A 19,295-nucleotide genomic window follows, 5' to 3' on the forward strand; every position below is an offset into this window, starting at 1 on the left:
AAAACTTTTGGGGCGGGGGAGTAAGGGGGGGGTGGGGAGGGGGGTGTTTAGTCCTCCTCCTCAGGGCCGTCAAAGATGGAATAGTCCTTGAGCAGGCTGTGGAGCAGCCTGCGACAGTCCTGTACCGACATCCTCTTCTTCCCCTTGATCAAACGTTCCCTGGCGAATAGTAAAACGTCCTTGAAACAGCACATTAGACGCCAACCGGCTTCGATTGCGTCCTCTGTGTGTGTTCCTGTGAAAAGTCCGTGGAACACCGAGTAGTACGTGATGCACTTCCTCGGTATACAGTCCTTTAAGTCAGTGTCCAGCGTGCGCAGCAAGGCCTGCGCAAAGGGGCAGTTCCAGAAGAGGTGTATGATGCTTTCCTCCACTGGGTTGCACCTGGGGCAGTGCCTCACGAGGCTGAGTTTACTCTGGTACTTGTCCGCATTCACAGGGAGTCCCCCGTGTATGGCCTGCCAAGCAATGTCTTTGTGTTTGTTCATTAGTCTTTTCGATGCCACATTCCTCCACACCGTTCCAAAGGTGTTGGGGTGGAGACCTGGGACCGATTCCATGATGTCTTTAGCCCTGATCATTTTGTAGATGACCTTGGGCTTCCACAGGTCTGGTTTTACTCCCTCCAGATTGTTCTGCCTCACAAACTTCTTCACGTCCTTGTAGAACCAGCCCGTGCGCCAGCTGTAAGGGATGGAGCTGTCCCACTTGTCCCACCCCAGTGCTCTCCAGAGCGGCAGGAGTAGGAGGCGGGACATGGAGTAGCCAGAGGAGTCTTTGTCGCAGTCTCTCAGGGTGATCCGCACGCAGTTGCTTACAAAGAAGGCGCGCAGCATAGTGGGGATGTCGGGGATTCCTCTACCCCCCTTGTGCGGCTCTTTGTACATCACCTCGCGCTTTCCCCTCTCAAACTTGGCCCCCCAGACAAAGCGGAACACTGCCATGGAGATCTCCTGGCAGGTTCTGGTCGAAGGCGGGTATGCCTGGGACACGTACTGCAGGACAGGGAGGATCTCGTTCAGCAGTACCAGCTTTTTCCCCTCAATGGTGAGGGGTCTGAGGCGCCACAATCCGATCTTCTGCTTCACCCTGTTCAGCCTCTCGTTCCAGCTCTTCAGGGCAGCGGCCTCGCTCCCCACACCAAACCAGACTCCAAGGATTTGAATGAGGCCTGCTCTGATGGGGAAGGGGAGGGGGTCGGCAGTCAGGTTCCAAAGCCCAAATAGCTTGGTCTCTGACTTCCCGCAGTTGACTTTTGCTCCTGAAGCTTTCCCGAAATCCTCGCACGTCTGGACCAGCGTCCTCACCGACCGGCTATCTGCGCAGAAGATGGTGACGTCATCCATGTAGAGCGAGCACTTCACTTCGCGTCTCTGGGGTCCTGGCACGACGATCCCTCTGATCTCTGCGTCTCGTCTGATGCACTGGGCGAAGAGCTCTATACAACAGACAAAAAGGAGAGGTGAAAGAGGGCAGCCCTGCCTAACCCCTGAGAGGACAGGGAAGGGGTTAGTCTTCCATCCGTTCACGATCGCCACACTGCAAATGTCAAGGTACATCAGGTTAACATAAGAACAGAACATCTCCCCATCCCATACTCACGCAGCACCCTGCCCATGAAATCATGGGAGACACGGTCGAAGGCCTACTCCTGATCAAGGGTGACCAGGGCCGCGTGTACACGGCGGTCTTTGATGTAGTGGACTGCGTCTCTGATTAGGGCGAGGCTGTCTGCGATCCTGCGTCCGGGGATGCCGCACGTCTGGTCTGGGTGGATGATCTGGCTGATGACCTTCTTCAGTCTGTTCACTAGGACTTTTGCTAGGATCTTGTAGTCCGCGTTCAGGAGCGAGATGGGACGCCAGTTCTTGAGGTCGCACCTCTCCCCCTTCCGTTTGTACAAGAGCGTCAGCATTCCTTCCCTCAGCATTGGGGGCATCCTACCTTCTGCTTCCAGTTCCCTGTAAAGCTCGAGCAGGTCCGGGCCGATCAGGTCCCAAAGCTTTGTGTATAACTCAGCTGGGATACCATCTCCGCCCGGCGTCCTACCCGTCTTAAAGGATTTGGTTGCAGCGTGGAGCTCCTCCAGCATCAGGGGGGCGTTCATGGCTGCTTTTCTTGCCGGGTCTATGGTGTTTGTAATCCCTGACAGGAATTTGTCAGCCTGGTCTCGGTCTGATGCTTTTGGGGAGTAGAGGTCTTCATAGAAATCTTTCACGACTTCCATGACTTCCTCCTTCCCCTGCTGCACGTTGCCATCTTTGTCTCGCAGCTCCCTCAGGGGCATGTGGGCAGAGTGGAGTTTCTTGAAGAAGAAGGCATTGCATTTCTCCCCCCTCTCAAGGTTCTCCACCTTGGAACGGAAGATGATTCATCTGGATTCCTCCTCAAAGTGCTTTTGCAGGCTCTCCTTGGTTTCCTCCAGGTCGTCATCCACGTTCCATCCGCAGCATTTGAGGTCATGCAGGGACTGCAGCTTGCGCTGCAGGCCCTCGAACTCCCCCTTCCTCTCACACGCCAGGCGTCTGCCCTTTGCCTGCAGGAAGCAGCGGATCCTTATCTTCGTGAATTCCCACCACTCTGCAGTGCTGGGGAAACAGGCCTTTTCTTCTTTACATGCTGTGTATGCAGTTCTCAGCTCCTCCATGATCTCCTCCCTTTCCAGCAGTGCGCAGTTCAGCTTCCAGGATCCTGGCCCTGGGGGGAAACCTCCTCCCAGGCGCCCCTGGAGATGAATGGCTCTGTGGTCAGAGAAATGTACTGCGACCATGGAGTGCTGTCTGTGCTGTACCTGCTTGGTGGTGAACAGGAAGTCAATCCGAGAACGCACGGAACCATTTGGGTGGCACCAAGAGTAGTTTGCGGCACCTGCTCCCATAGATCCCACTGCGTCCTTCAGGGATGCCTCCCCAATCATCGCCATGAGTAGCCTGGACGTCACATCTATTTTTGTTGATTTGCTGGGGGGCACACGCCCCCCCACCTCAATCGTGCAGTTGAAATCCCCACCCATCACCACTGCCCTGGAGGTTGCGAGCCAAGGGCGAAGGTGCTGGAAAAGTTCCAAGCGCTCATTTCTCCGGGGGGCGGTGTACACATTGATGAGCCTAATTGGCTCCCCTGCCCACGAACCGTCTACGACCAGTAATCTGCCGCAGACGAGTTTATGGACAGAATCAACAGTGAAACATCCCCCCCGGATCAAAATGGCTACACCCGCGTTCCTGCACCCGTTCCCCCCAGACCAGTAGGAGGGGCCGTGAGACCACTGCCTGTAGGATCGAGAAAAAGGTAAGGCACATTCCTGTAGCATATACACATCACATTTCTGTAAAGAAAGGAATGTTAGTACTCTGGCACGTCTCATCCGCTCTCCTATGCTCCTTACGTTAATGGAGAAAATGTTAAAAGACGCCATTAGTTTGGGGATAAAGGGTTGGACAGACATGCAGTGATACTAGTTACCATCCTCGCTGGCGTGGGTGGTCTTGTTGATCTCCTCGCACAGCTGGACTAGCAGATCCATGGTTTGCCCAAGGTTGTCATGGAGGAGGAGGGTCTCTGCTGCCTCTCGCCCCTCTCTTATGAGCTCTTCCACGGTCACCAGTGTCTCGATAGGTGGCTGCTCTAAAATGGCCGCCTGCTCCTCTGCAATGGCTGCCTCCTGCATCTCTGCTTCCTCCTCCTCCAGGTCGCTTTCAAGGTCACTGTCAGCATCGCTGGAAGTGGGTGAGTCGCCGATTTGCATTTGGGCTCTCTTCTGCTCCAGCCCCTGGTGCGGGCTATCCGTCTCAGGGGCTCTCCTCTTTATTCCCTGCTTCTCCGTTCTGGTCTGGGCTATCGGGGCGGTATCTGTAGCAAGGGAGGAAGAGGGAGGGGGTGCAACAGCCTCTGGGCTGGGGAGAGGTGTTACAGAGGGAGGGGCTGCAGCCTCATAGAGCGTGGGGGGGGCTGCAGTGGAGGGTTGGGAGGAGGGGGCAAGGGGTGGTGGGTGGGCGGGGAGGGTTGGGGTAGGGGGGAGGGTGGGGGTTGCAGCAGCAGTGGGTGTGGGAGGGAGTGTTGCTGCAGGGGTGAGGGTGGGAAGGGGTGGGGTGGGGGCTGCTACTGAAGGGGCAGCGGGCTCAGGAGCCGCAGCGGGCGCTGCTTGGGTGGCCTCCTTTTCCCTTTGCTCCTTCTGATACTTACCCCCTTGTGCCTTTACGGGTTGGTTTGCAGGGGGCTTCTTGGCTGCCTTCTGGGTTGCTGTCAGGGGCGCGCCCAGTGTTGCGCCTTTCGCCGCGGCCTCTGCGTAGCTCCTGACCCTCAGCTGGCAGTCTCGGAACATGTGGGTTGTCTCTCCGCACAGGTCGCAGGTTTTCTGGCGGGGACAATCCTTTGTTTCGTGTCCGGTGTTCTTGCAGTTTCTGCAGGCTTTCAGGGTGCACTGTTTCCACTGATGCCCCAGGTTCCCGCAATTACCGCAGGTCTGGGGCTGGTCAGGGTAAAAGATCCTCCCTGAGCTGCCCGCAAGTGAAAAACTGGGAGGGAGGTGGTGCAGCCGATCTGCCACTTCTGGATTTGGCCACAAGTGAACTACCATGCTCCACTTTCCCACCCAGTACCCCAACTTGTCCTTGATCCTGCTCGGCTCCTTCACCATGGTGCAAGAGCGCCGCAGAAAGGTTGCAATATCTTTTCCAGGGATATGGGGGTTCCTCACCGTCACAGTGATCCTCTTCTCGTCCCTCTGGATAGGGCAGTTGACGTCGAACTCTGAGAAGGGGACCTCCTGTTTCAGGGTCTGGAAAGCCTCCCAGTACCTCCTGCAGGCTCCCGCCGTGGCGAAGGTGATGAAAAACAGGCCACCCCTGAGGTCCTGGATGCTCAGGATCTCGTCCGGAGTAAAGCCTGCTTTGCTCACCAGCTCCTTGGCAAAGGTCTCAGCGCCCAATAGAGGGCGCTGTCCGTCGACCTCCCTCAGCTGCATCACCACCGTCTGCCTCATCCAGGGTTCCAGGCAGGGGATCCTCCTGTTGTTGCTGCTCCCAGCTCCAGGGTTGGAGCTGGGACCGCCACTGCTGGTGCTGGCAGTGGGGGTGAGGCCGCTGGGGGTGGCAACGTCGCCTGAGCCGCTGGAGCTGGTTGCCGCTGGGCCTCCTCCGTCCGTCTCCTGGCTGCTGGGGACCGTCTCCGGGGGTGCCGTGTGCTTCTCCTTCTTCGTCTTCTTCTTCTTGTGCAGAGTGGTCCCGGCGGGCTCCATGGCAACCTCCATCCTCTTGATCTTAGCCAAAAACCCACCCACAGACAGATGTTTCGACCTTGATGGGTCTCATCAGTGTGGGGTTGATTTTACTGGTAATGCAAGAGAGGCTATGGGATAGGCTAAACCATAATACTGAGTTAAGTTATGGTGAGTAAAAAAAGTGACAAAAACCCTCCACAGGAAAGCAAATATGGAAATATAGCTGTATGCTCATCTGCATGTCTTAGGCAGGTCTGCAACCCCGCCTTTCCCCATTATCACCCAGCATACAGCACTTCCACTGCAGCAAGGGATTCTGGGAAATGACATGCAAATGAGCACACAGTGTCACTTTTTGCCTCAATAACCATTTTTAACATGGTTCCCTATAGGGAAGTGCTGTATGCTGGGTGATAATGGGGAAAGGCGGGGTTGCAGACCTGCCTAAGACATGCAGATGAGCATACAGCTATATTTGCATATTTGCTTTCCTGTGGAGGGTTTTTGTCACTTTTTTTACTCACCATAACTTAACTCAGTATTATGGTTTAGCCTATCCCATAGCCTCTCTTGCATTACCAGTAAAATCAACCCCACACTGATGAGACCCATCAAGGTCGAAACAGCTGTCTGTGGGTGGTTTTCTGGGTATGCACCTTAACCCTGGCTGTGCTCAAAGCTGTGACCATGCAGCAAGCTTAAGCCTATAGGGAACCATGTTAAAAATGGTTATTGAGGCAAAAAGTGACACTGTGTGCTCATTTGCATGTCATTTCCCAGAATCCCTTGCTGCAGTGGAAGTGCTGTATGCTGGGTGATAATGGGAAAAGGCTGGGCTGCAAACCTGCCTAAGACATGCAGATGAGCATACAGCTATATTTGCATATATATATATATATATATATATATATATATATATTCTATATCTATCTACTGTGTCTATCTTCTATCTACTGTATCTATCTTCTATATCTATCTACTGTATCTATCTTCAATATTTATCTACTGTGTCTATCTTCTATCTATTGTATCTATCTTCTATCTACTGTATCTATCTTCTATATCTATCTGCTGTATCTATCTTCTATATCTATCTACTGTATCTATCTTCTATCTACTGTATCTATCTACTGTATCTATCTTCTTTCTACTGTATCTATCTACTGTATCTATCTTCTTTCTACTGTATCTATCTACTGTATCTGTCTGCTATATCTCTCTACTGTATCTATCTTCTCTATATATTTACTGCATATATCTTCTATATTTATCTACTGTATCTGTCTATTGTATCTATCTTCTATCTACTGTATATATCTACTGTATCTATCTTCTATATCTATCTACTGTAGCTATCTACTGTGTCTATCTTCTATCTACTGTATCTATCTACTGTATATATCTTCTATATCTATCTGCTGTATCTATCTACTGTATCTATCTTCTAGCTACTGTATCTATCTTCTGTATATATCTTCTATATCTATCTACTGTAGCTATCTACTGTATCTATCTTCTATCTACTGTATCTATCTTCTGTATCTATCTTCTGTATCTATCTACTGTAGCTATCTACTATATCTGTCTTCTATCTACTGTATCTATCTTCTATATCTATCTACTGTATCTAGCTACTGTATCTATCTTCTATCTACTATATCTATATTCTATATCTAGCTACTGTATCTATCTACTGCATCTATCTTCTATATCTATCTACTGTATCTAGCTACTGGATCTATCTTCTATCTACTGTATCCATCTTCTATCTACTGTATCTATATTCTATATCTAGCTACTGTATCTATCTACTGAATCTATCTTCTATCTATGTATCTATCTATCTACTGCATCTATCTTCTATCTATCTACTGCATCTATTATATATATATATATATATATATATATATATATATATATATATATATATATATATAGTCAAAAATTGTTTGGTGTTTTGTGGGTTTGTGACCGGCTGGGCGGTTACATTGCAACACACTAACCCCGCCCCCAGTGACATCACGCGATGGCAAAGAACTATATAAAAAAAATGTTTGTTTGTGGGTTTGTGGCTTGGCGAAGCATTGGCGTTTGGGAGCATTGGCGTATGGGAAATAAGATTCTTCAAATCGGTGAAGGTACTTTCCCCACTCTGTCGGCATCAGGTGAAACGGGAGTGCTGGGGACCGGGGAGGGGTTGGGGGGCGGGGAAGGAACACGACAGCCAGCCACGGGGACCAGGGGAGTGGGAAGGAACACCCCCCACTACCACCTACCACGGGCAGCCAGCCACGGGGATGGGAGGGCGGGACACCGCGTGAGCAGGAGGAGCAGGAGGAGCAGCAACACCCCCCCCCCCCCCCCCATTACTTACCCGTGCAGGTTTGAAGTCCTGGCAGCTCCACTGCACCACCTTGACAAAGGTCCCATTCGTGGACCGAAACGTTGGTTTTGTGTTTATTTTTTCAATACACTTGTTTGTTCAATTCTGGAGTGCTGCCTGCTGATTTCGTTTCCAAACGACTATTCCAACTATTATGCAAATGTATGATCAATTCACTATTAACATCATTTGTGACAGAAAAGCTGACAAAAACAATAATAAATTTGCATAATAGTTGCAGTTCATTATGTTAATTATGCCTTTGTTTGTTATTGTGCAAGAAAGATGTTATAAAGGCGCTAACTGTCCTATATAAATCAAGTGACTTTATGTAATGAACAGTGCATTGACCAAAAACTCACAAGTGGTAATATATGAAATATATAAAATATACAGTATAAGAACCCCCTGCTTCAACCCTCTGGTGGGGTTGTCTTCACTCTTCCCCAAACAGTAGAACTTGTATGAAACGATCCAGGGGGAGCATAAGGAAAAAATACAAAGAGAAAAAACTCTAAGTGCAGATGTAGATACAGTGCTGGGAGTATTCCTATTCAATCTTGGCTCCTATGTCTATCCTACTCACAAGAGATAGGTGTTTTCAGGCAATGTAGATCAATAAAGCAGTAACCAATGGCATCCGTCACTCAGGGGATACACCTCAGCGAGAGAGGGAGAAAAACGTACATAGCACAGATCTGACAAAAAAGCTTAATTTATCCATAAAGCCTATAAAATGCACACTTACAGTGTATACGAGTTAAAACAGCATTGCAGCTATAAAAGCTAGATGAGGTAGCTTGGATGAAAGCCCACACCGTCTCCCACCGCACCACCTCCCTCTGGAGCTCCGGAAACGCGTCATGTAACGTGTCATCACGCATATTTAGCATATTATAGCGCTCAAAACTTACAGTCTTGGCAGTCAGAAACTGTTACACAGCTATCCAATGGGCATACAGCACTGTTTTCATTCTTTAAATGACCCACCGCATTAGATTTTAAATTGCAGAGTGTCACGTGTGACGTCATCACGTCCGACGTCACGCAACGCATCACATACCGCGTCAACACGCATATTAGCATATTATAGCGCTCAAAACGTACAAAGTCTTGGCAATCAAAAACTGTTACACAGCTATCCAATGGGCATATAGCATCCATCTAAATATATCTGATAGCTAAACGCATTACAGTAAGTGTAATTTCTCCCTCAGGGTCACAAACTTAATACTATTAGATACAGGAACAATAACAACATTTATACATTTGTTAACATTTATGAGAAATGACAAGAGCATATTGCCATATCAAGCATATATTATACAACTGTATTAAAAATTATTATATAAAATTATTTCTCTGTCAGTGGGTCTGCCAGTCAAAAGGTATAAATTCCAAAATGGTTCGCACAGACACTGACAGGGACATCCAAGCATAGTTAAATACATCCTAATCTAGCTACTGCTAATTTACATTCAATAATTAATTGATGAATCATTTGGCAATGGATATCTAAAAATACAAAAATAAGATAATTAGAATATTAAACATATTAAAAAAAGGTAACATATCAAAAAAGACATTTTAGAATTTAGAGGGAAATGAAAAAGTACCACTAATACATTGCAAACCTCACACCAAAAAAGCATTTATGTCAAAATCGACATTTAAACCTCTTGGTTGTAACGTCCTCAACCTATGTATCCAAAAGGATTCCCTCTTGGATAACGCTTGAATTCTATTTCCACCTCTCCAGTGAGCAGATATCTGCTCAATTCCCATATATTTGAGTCCAGAGGGGTCAGAATGATGACATTTTTTAAAATGTAGAGACACATTATGTGTTTCCAATCCAATGCTGATGTTCCGTATATGTTCTAATATTCTCACCCTTATAGGGTGGATAGTCCTCCCCACATATTGATAATTGCAGAGGCATGTCAGAACATGTACCACATAAGTGCTTTTACAGTTTATAAAACCCTGCATTTTCAATATTTCCTTGGTATTATTGGAAATAAAAGTGTCAGTTTTATCAACCCCAAATTTACATGCCTTACATTTATTGCACTTGAAAACTTAGGCTTTCCATGTATCCGTGTCTTATATCCATTTGTTAATTCTTTCTTTAAGGCACTTGGTGCTAGACTGTCTTTTAGGTTTCTCGCCTTCGTAAAAACTACCTGAGGATATTCTGGAAGATAGTCTTTCAGGATCACATCCTGTTTCAGAACATGCCAGTGTTTACGAATAATGTTCTGTATTTGGCTTGATTCCCTATTAAACTGAGTAATGAAAGGTATAAAATTATTGTTGACTTTTTTTTCCTTAGGAATGCCTAATAAACTTGTTCGTTCTTGTTTTAGGGCTTTATTCTTGGCTTCTTCTATCATAATTGGATAATAATTTTTTTCTACAAATCTTTGCTCCAAGATTTTTGCCTGGACCTGAAAGGTGTCTACCTTTGAACAGTTTCTTCTAATTCTTTGAAACTGTCCAAACGGGACCCCTTTAAGACAATTCTTATGATGGCAACTGGAATTAAGAATAAAACTATTGCAATCTATATTTTTAAAATGAGTCTTCGTTTGAATTGCATGATCTTCTATATATATCAATAGATCCAAATATGGAATATACACTGTACTTTGTGTCTCTTTAAATGATAAATTATATTCATTATCATTAATATATGCCAAAAATTCTGTCAATGAAGGTTCTGCACCATTCCAAATGAAAATAATATCATCTATGTAGCGCCGCCATAGGACGAGGTTTGCGCCATATGGGTTATGATTGTAAATAACCTCCTCCTCCCAGTTACCCAGGAAAAGGTTAGCATAACTAGGCACAAACCTCGTACCCATGGCGGAGCCACATAGCTGCAGATAGTATTTGTCATCCAGCATAAAATAATTATGAGTCAATATATATTTTATACTCTCTATTATAAAATCTATCTGAACCTGATCCAATTTATTATTATTCATCTAAATAGTTTTGATGGCATCACAGCCCTGGGAATGGTTAATAACTCTATATAATGAACACACATCCACAGTACAGAGTATAAATCCCTCCTTCCACTCAATATCTGGCAATAGATTTATGATGTGGTCATGTCCTTAAGATGAGATCTTAATTCTACCACATAGCTTTGGAGGAATTTATCTATGTGCATGGATAAATTAGATGTGGCAGACCCGATTCCTGATATAATCGGTCTTCCTGGGGGTCGTATTGGATCTTTTTGCAGTTTAGGTTGAAAATAAAAGATAGGAATTTTTGGAAACAGAATATTTAAAAATTTTAATTCCTGATCGTTTAATAATCCCTCATTTAGACCTTAATTCAATAATATCCCCAACTCTTGTGCAAATACTTTAGATGGGTCTATGGTCAAATGTTTATATGTAATTGGGTCACCTAATAGGCGTAAAGACACCTCTATATAATATGTCCTGTCCATGATTACAGTACCCCCGCCTTTGTCGGCGGGTTTCATCACTATGTCTGTTCTTTCTGACAATAGCTTGAGGTCATATTCTCTTTTTGACTTAGATTTCTCTTTTTTGACTGGTTACTTTCAATTTTTTCAAGGTCATTTATGATCAGATGATAAAATGTGTCCCAAAATTACCTCTATCCTGATAAGGATTAAAGGTAGACTTCGATTTTAATCCTGTGTGGACATATTTCTCATTTGATCCTACTACTGCATCATTTCTAGGACCAGGTGAATCAAATTTTCTTTTTAAGAAATGTCTTTTTACTGTTAACTTTCTTAAGAATTTATTTGCATCTATGAATGCATTAAAGGAACTAAAATGAACAGTTGGGGCAAATTTTAAACCGTTTGCCCAAACTGATTGTTCATCATTAGTCAAAACAATTTTACTCAAATTAAAAATACCCTGCGTATTATCTATTTTGCTCTTTTTGACTGAATTAATCCCTCCTCTTGTTCCTCTTCTACAGATTTTTCCCATTTTCTCCTCTCCCTGGGTGTTTGGGGCCTGTAATCTTCCCACAGTGGGGAGAATCTGATGTTAATGGTATCTCCCAATTCTGACTTCTCCCCTCTCGTGGGGGATAACGATCCAACTCTAAAAATTGAGCCAAAGCAGAAGTGGCAGGAACCTCACCATCATCTTCTCTTGATTGATATTTAACATAAGGTTTATAATCCCTCTTCTCATATCTTTCATAGCTCCTATCCCTCCTTGGGGGCACCTTCTTTTCTTTACATATCTTTCCCTATAATGAGTCGGACTTTCTTTCCTATAATATCTAGGTGGTGAATGTTCTTTCTTCCTATAGGATGAATTTGATCCTTTTTTATTTTGGGTACTTTACCCCATTCCTTAGAGGGATCTCTTGGTTTAGTTTTAACCGGTACTTTTTGTTGCGATGCCTCCTGTTTGGCCTCATGTTTGGCCCAAGTTTTAATTTTACCGGTAGCATAGTCTTTCTTATCTCTGTAAAATTTTGATTTTTTTTCACAGAGATAAGATTGCTCTCCAGTAAATCTAATTTTTCCTGTAATTCAGTATCTAACTTTGCATAATCGGATGAAGATTCAAAAAGAGACAATTTTACTTCTAGCTCTTTAATCAATTTATCCAGCTGAGACAGCTTAGCTTTATGTTGTGCAATAAGAAGCTTCATTAAATCTGACGAGCATGTATCAGTAATTTTATCCCATGCTGTCATAGAAACTGCATCATCAGCATTTGAAGTTGGCTGCTTTAGAATTCTCAAACATCTGGGAACCCGCTTGTTTAAAAGATAGCTTTCTAAAGTCACTTTATCCCATAATCTCTTTTTATCCGCAATTACAGTAGCGACATACTTTATCGCACTAAATGCCGGCGGCATGCCGGGATCTACCCCAGCTGCCGCCAGTAATAACCGCGCGCCGCCGCGTTTCCCACATGCACACCCCCTCCACCTCGCGCGCAATTTACTCTCCTTCCGGACCCCGAGCCCGGCTTCTGCTCTGCCCCTCTGCTTCCCCGCAACCCCGCTTACCTTAATTTCATCTCCAGGGGTGTCGGGGAAGCCTGCGGAAGCCGGGGAAGACGGGGAAGCCGGGCGCGCGTGTGACTGTGACGTCACAGTGCGCCGCCACGCGCCGCGGCTACCCGCTTCCCAGCCGCATACAGCCAGCGGCTTTTGCTCGAATAAGAGCTGCCGCTGCTGTAGATATTTCTCCAATTGACCAAACATGGAAAAAAGTTCTTCTTTATCTTCCAAATATTCTTCATCTTTATTATCAAAAATGCTGTCTAGATTTAAACTTCTATTTTTAGTCTTGAAAACATAGTGTTAGATATAGATGGTGATGATTCCATAATAAATGTGATAACTAATTAGTATAAAATAAAATATATATATATAAATGTGAACACACAGTGATTAATATACAAAGTATAATGTTAGTGCTGCTCTAGAATGAAAACATATAATAGTGATAAAAATAATCAAGCGCAAATAGCATCAATTTAAACCAAAATAACAAGAAACAGTATATTTAAGGAAGGGAAACAGTGCAGGATATTAGATTAGCCCCTGAGGAAGACTATTAAGTAGAAACGCGCGTTGGGTGAGTCATTGACTACAGAGTGGCACTTTGTTGGTGACATCCAGAGTGGAGGACTACATTAATCAGCCCAGTGTATGCTGTGTCGGCCGCGGAGCAGATGCTGTTGCTGTGAAGATAACTGTCTGTCCATATGACCCAGGGTGGCCTGAATGCCCGCCACAAAGACACTTATGTAAGTGGAATACTTTGTGTTTTTAATATTAAAAGCAATATTATACTATTTTGCTTTTTCTCCTGTGTATATGGATTTCCCTTCCTTTCCTATGGAACAATACTGATGTTGATCCGGAGTACCTATCTGGAAATTAAAGTTGGTAACTTCTAATAACCACAATGCCCTATTATCGCGTTGTACACGTGAGTGCAAACTTTATAGACCTATCAACACTGATTACATTTGTTGTAGTTGACAATATTACACTACTTGGTGTCTCCACTCCTATTTTTCATGTCCTGATGAGATTTGGGCACCTGTTCTCTTCTTCGATTGCAGGTTGGATTTGGTGTGAATCCTGTGTCGGGAGCTGCATTCTCTAAGGACAGTATACTGTTTATTGTTATTTTGGTTTAAATTGATGTTATTTGCGCTTGATTATTTTTATCACTATAAAAATGTGCAATATTTTTATAGGTCCATATGTTTATCACAGCTTAGTATTTTTTTTCAAGGTGCATTAAAGTAGTTTCTTTTAGTTTTACTTCACAGGATTGAAACCAGAGGCCGCTGGGGACACCACCCCAGTGTCCCACGGAGATCCAGGGATCCCACGAGTTCCACGCAATCGTATGCAAAAAAAATAAATTGTAGCCAGTTTCATTACCTTAGCGGCTAACCATTAAGGTAATGAAAGGGTTAAATAGCAGGCACTGCATTTTGTGTTTTTTTGAATGGCAGAAAGCGCTATTGGCCATCTTTGGTTAATATCACTTTTACCCATTATGGTTGTTGGTACAGGGGATAGGTGAAGCTTGCAGTTGCCCAGGGTGGGTGTTTAAGCCTTGCAGGTGGGTGGCAATAGAAGTTAACCCCTTCATTACCTTAGCAGTTACAACCACTGTGGTAATGAAGGGGTTAACCCCATCGTGCTACCCTACTGCAAGGCCTAAACGCCCACCCCGGCAACTACTACCTTCACCCACCCCCAGTACCAACAAGCAGAATGGGTAAAAGTGCTATTAACCAAAGATGGCCAATAGCGCTTTCCGCCATTCAAAAAAAACATTACAGTGCAATACATAAATACCAAACCCCCCAAACACCAACAGATACAGTATAATAATGGGAATAATAATAATCCAGATATGGATAATAGTGCATTTGCCCCTTAAAAATTAAAAGTTGTACTTACCTCTACCAGGTTGAAGGCCATCCTCATCACTGTCCTTGTCCACCGGGGGTAGCAACATTACATGACCCCGCTATAGTAATTAAGGGGTTAACCTCCCCTGCTACCCACCGGGACGCCTAACCACACTGCCCGGGGCAACTACCCCCACTCTCCAAGCCTGCTACCCATTGATTGGTACAGTTGTAAACCATGGCCATAAAATGGCAATCAATGGGCAAGCTAAAATAAAAATAAAAAACACAAAATAAAACATTACATTAAAAAAATAAAATAAAAATGACAATAAACCAATTGATTGGCACAGTGGTACACAATGCCCATATAATACGGGCATGGTTTGCCATTAGGAAAGTCAATGGGCAAGCTAACAAAAAACAAGCACCAAGTAAAATAAAAAATACAATACATTACAATTAAATAAAAACAAACATTTGGAAACAAATGCATTGCTTGTCACTGTGCATATCTATATCCTTAAGAGGGCATAGATAAGCACATTGGCAGTCACTGGGCAACCTAAAAAAAAATACAATACATTGCAATGAAATAAAAAAACAACATTTGCCTAAAAATGCATTGCTTGTCACTGTGTTTATCTTTACCCCGAAAAGGGGCATAGATTAACACATTGGCAGTTAATTGGCATCCCCAAAAAATTCCACAATTAAATAAAATACAATTCATGTCTTTCTTACCTTTGATGTCTTCACCCCCGTTCAACGTGATCACCAACTCATGACCCATGACGCAATGCTCCTCAACAGCCGATGCAAAGAAGTCTGCGATCATATCTTGATTGAAGAGATGTCTCCCAGGAGAGTTCTTCATTCTTTTATTTTTTCTGAATTTTTTCCTTCTTTCTTTTCTTTCCTTCTGTCTTCTTTACTTGTAATCCAATGGGACAGATGTTATGTCTCAGTTTTTCTTCATTATCCATGCATTGCCCTCACCACCTCTTAATATCTTATACCGCCATCCTCTCTAAATTGGTATCAATCCTTATTGGGAATCTACTTCCAATCATTATCGTTTCTCACCACCCTTATATTTTATCTTAGTCTTCTGATATTATTATTGTTAGATGTTCAAATTATAAACAATCTGTCTCAACTGTCTCGCATCTGAATAAAGTCGAATGTTCTGTATTTTCAATTAATGTATTTTCCCATTTAGTACCATTAAGGTACTTGCATTGAAAACACCAGAAATATTAGAATTGAATAAGCATTAATTAGATCCTTTAATTATTATCACCAATCCCTATACCAACCACATACTGTAGGTGTAATCTGCATTATGGGGAAAAAACAAATGTTTATCATATGATCTAATCATTGAACATTTCACAGGTATACAGAATAAAGGGTGACAGGGGAACATCATATTAACATAACATAGTATACTTGAATAATAAAACATACAAAAATACACAAACATTTGCTGGTGGGGGGGGGGGGGGATTAGGCATATAGTCCGCCCTCTCCCACTCCCCCGCACGCCCCTTTGTGGCCAGGGAAGCCCAATCATGGGGGAAGGGGGTGAAGGCGCACCCATTCTGTTAATAACAATTTAATACAATATATCAGGGGGGAAGACAACTAATGAGGAGGGAGGGGGGGCGTTTCACCATCATCTTTCGATTCAGCCAACTGTAAAGACATAGAAATCCTCTCTTTGATGTGTGGGGTCAGGAAACTCCCAGATCTAGCCCAATCTAACTCCTCCCTTCTCCTTAGGTCCAATCCTCAATATCCTGGGTTTAGATACAATCATATCTATATGTAGACCATGGGTCCCATATTTTGTAGTGTGTCTAAAGCTTGCTGTCAGTCTGTCCATTATCATGGCCTTGTTTATCCTTTTTTTTAAATCGTTTTCGTGGAAGGAGCTTCTATATTTTTCCAGGCCGCAGCTATTGCGCATCTAGCGGCTGTAAGAATGTGGGAGCTGAGTTTGCGTTTGTGGTGGGTCAGTGATTTGATTGGCCTGGCTAGGAGAAACATCATTGGGCCCAACATCAAGTCAAGCCAATCTCTTATATTGGACCACAGCTTCACTATTTTTGGACATGTCCATTAAATATGGATAATATCTCCCACGCCTCCACAGCCCCTCCAACATAAATCTGGATATCGGGATAGATCTTACTTAGTTTTGTGAGGTCAAGTACCATCTAAATAGTATCCTACATGCATGTTCCTTTGTTCTAGTGCAAATAGATGTCTTTGTTACTCCTTCCCAAATATTCATCCATTCCTCGTTCAGGATCTCTGTTTGCAAATCATGTGCCCATCCCTCCATATATTTAAAATGTATTACTTCACTATCTGACACTAACTCTTTATATATAGGGCATATGAGGCCTTTCTGACCTTTTCTGTTACTACGTACTGTCACGGCCCCTTTTATTCTCCAATATCTCCGATTTTTTGGGGTATTTTTTTCGAATGCCACACACTTCACCGCGTTCATGCCGCATTCATGCCGAGACAGCGCTAATACAATGCACACGGCCGCGGCTTTAAATACCGGAACATGCTGCATCAAACACTGCATCTGCCCGCGTTTTTCAGAGTTGCGCTGAAACGGCCGCAGGAGGCTAAAGGCGGCCACCACTGTAGATGTTCAAACCCGGTCAATTCTTTAAAAAAAATTCCCTGTCAGACCTGCTTTATAAAGTGTCTTACTTGGAAGTACCGAGATAGATCTTGAGCGGGGGTAGCAAAATGTTTTACTATATCCGCAGTCTGTGGGTAAAATAGGGGGAGAACCGATATCTTTACCCCCCAACCTTGTGCACATGTTTTAAGCAAATGTTTACCCAAATATCCACCATAAAACTCCTACCCTGAAATCCCAGGTTTATTGCATGACATTAAAGGTTACAACACACACGGTTTTCAAGGGTAACTAGTCGGCCTTCACCTTTATTATGAAGACTGGTTACCCCCAATGTCACACCTCCCCCTTTAAGATGAAGGCTCTGGGATAGTCACCACATCAGGTGCCTTCCCAAGCTTGGATGTCCTGAGGCTCATTTGTCACTGGGTATGTCCTGTCAGCAGAGACCGTTTGCATTGCTCACTGCCCTTCTTGTGCTGAATAGTAAAGTCAAATTCCTGCAGGGCAAGGCTCCAGCGGAGTAACTTTCCATTCTCCCCCAGCACCCGCTACAACCAGCTCAGAGGGTTGTGATCTGTAATCACAGTAAAATCTCAACCATAAACGTCGGTCTGGAGCTTCTTCAGTGCCCAGACAATGATCAAGCACTCCTAGATGGTGGCATAGATAACCTTTCGAGGTAGCAGCTTGTGGCTGAGGTAGACGATCGGGTGTTCTCCCCCATCCTCGCCTACCTGGCTCAACACAGCTCCGATGCCATAGTCCGAGGCATCGGTCTGCACCAGGAACTGCTTGCTGTAGTTGGGAGCTGCCAGGATTAGAGCACTTGCCAAAGCGGATTTAAGAGCCTGAAATGCCTCCCCACACATGGGAGACCAGGCTACCATAACTGAGAATTTCTCTGTGTCAAGTCAGTTAGGAGTTTTGGCCAGGGTGCTGTACTGGGGCACAAACTTACGGTATTAGCCGGCGGTGCACAGAAATATCATAACCTGCTTTTTAGTATGTGGACCGGCTAGTTAACAAATACCTCCACCTTGGCAGGCTCAGGTTTGAGGTGCCCTCCTCCCACCCAGTGACTGAGGTAAATTACCTCTGCCAAGCTGACCAGGTACTTAGATGGCTTGTGGGTTAACCTGGCTTCCCTGATCCTTGCTAGCACCACCGCTACATGTTGAAGATATGAGACCCAAGTGTCACTAAAAATAGCTACATATATCATCCAGCTATGCCCTTGCAAAATCCTGCATCCCTTCCAGTAAACGATTGACAAGACGCTGAAAGGTAACTGGGGCATTCTTCATACCGAATAACCGACAATTTAGATAAGACACTCTGGGTGATGAAAGCAAACTTTTCCTGCGCCTCCTGTGTCAGTGGGATCTGTCAGTACCCCCGGGACAGATCCATAGTAGTCAGATACTGTGACGGTGAAGGGGTCCCCAGGCCATTAATAATGGCATTTTGCCCAACTGGGTGCCCCTGAACCAGGTTGGGAATTGTAGAGTGTTAGCTCTGCAACCCAACCAGGGTAATAATACTGTAAATGTATGTTAAATGCCTGTATCTCTTCCCAGGAATAAGGGGATGAGATTAATGCCATATAACGACTGTGTATAAGCCATGAAACAGGGTCCTCAGAGTCATAGTGGGTAAAGATAGAGTCAGCTCTGCTGCCCCCTAATGCCAGCAACAATGTAATTATGTTAGAACAGTCTGTGTGTATCCCATCAGGTATAAGGGGCACACAAGTATAACTCATGTGACAAGGTTCCCCTGAGTCAGTTAAAGTGACTGTATTGTGTCAGCTCTGCAGCCCAGGACTGCCTACAGTCGCAGTAATATGTATTGATATGTCTAAAATGCATCCGCTAGGAAAAAGGGGCCTCTAGCGGTGTTTAAAGGGTTAATTGGATAAGCGTGTCTGTGGTTTTGTTGTCGAGCCCGGCATTACAACACAGTATCACTGTGTAACCGCAGACTAGCAAGGGAAGCCTTAATCGCAAGTTAAATTAGTTAAGTGGTCTGCGGCCAGGAAAAGACGCCGGATCACAACAGTGTATAATGTGGTATCCCTATTCAATTAAGGTCAATTGGTAAAGTACGTCTGTG

General features: G+C 44.6%; 1 protein-coding gene across 2 annotated transcripts in view; it reads left to right on the forward strand.

The window, feature by feature from the left end:
• LOC142496965 (NXPE family member 1-like) overlaps positions 1-19,295 on the forward strand; it is a 55,895-nt gene that overhangs the window by 2,933 nt on the left and 33,667 nt on the right. The gene's annotated exons all lie outside the window — the stretch shown is intronic.

The sequence above is a fragment of the Ascaphus truei genome, chromosome 6, assembly GCF_040206685.1.
Source record: "Ascaphus truei isolate aAscTru1 chromosome 6, aAscTru1.hap1, whole genome shotgun sequence".
Lineage (NCBI taxonomy): Eukaryota > Metazoa > Chordata > Amphibia > Anura > Ascaphidae > Ascaphus > Ascaphus truei.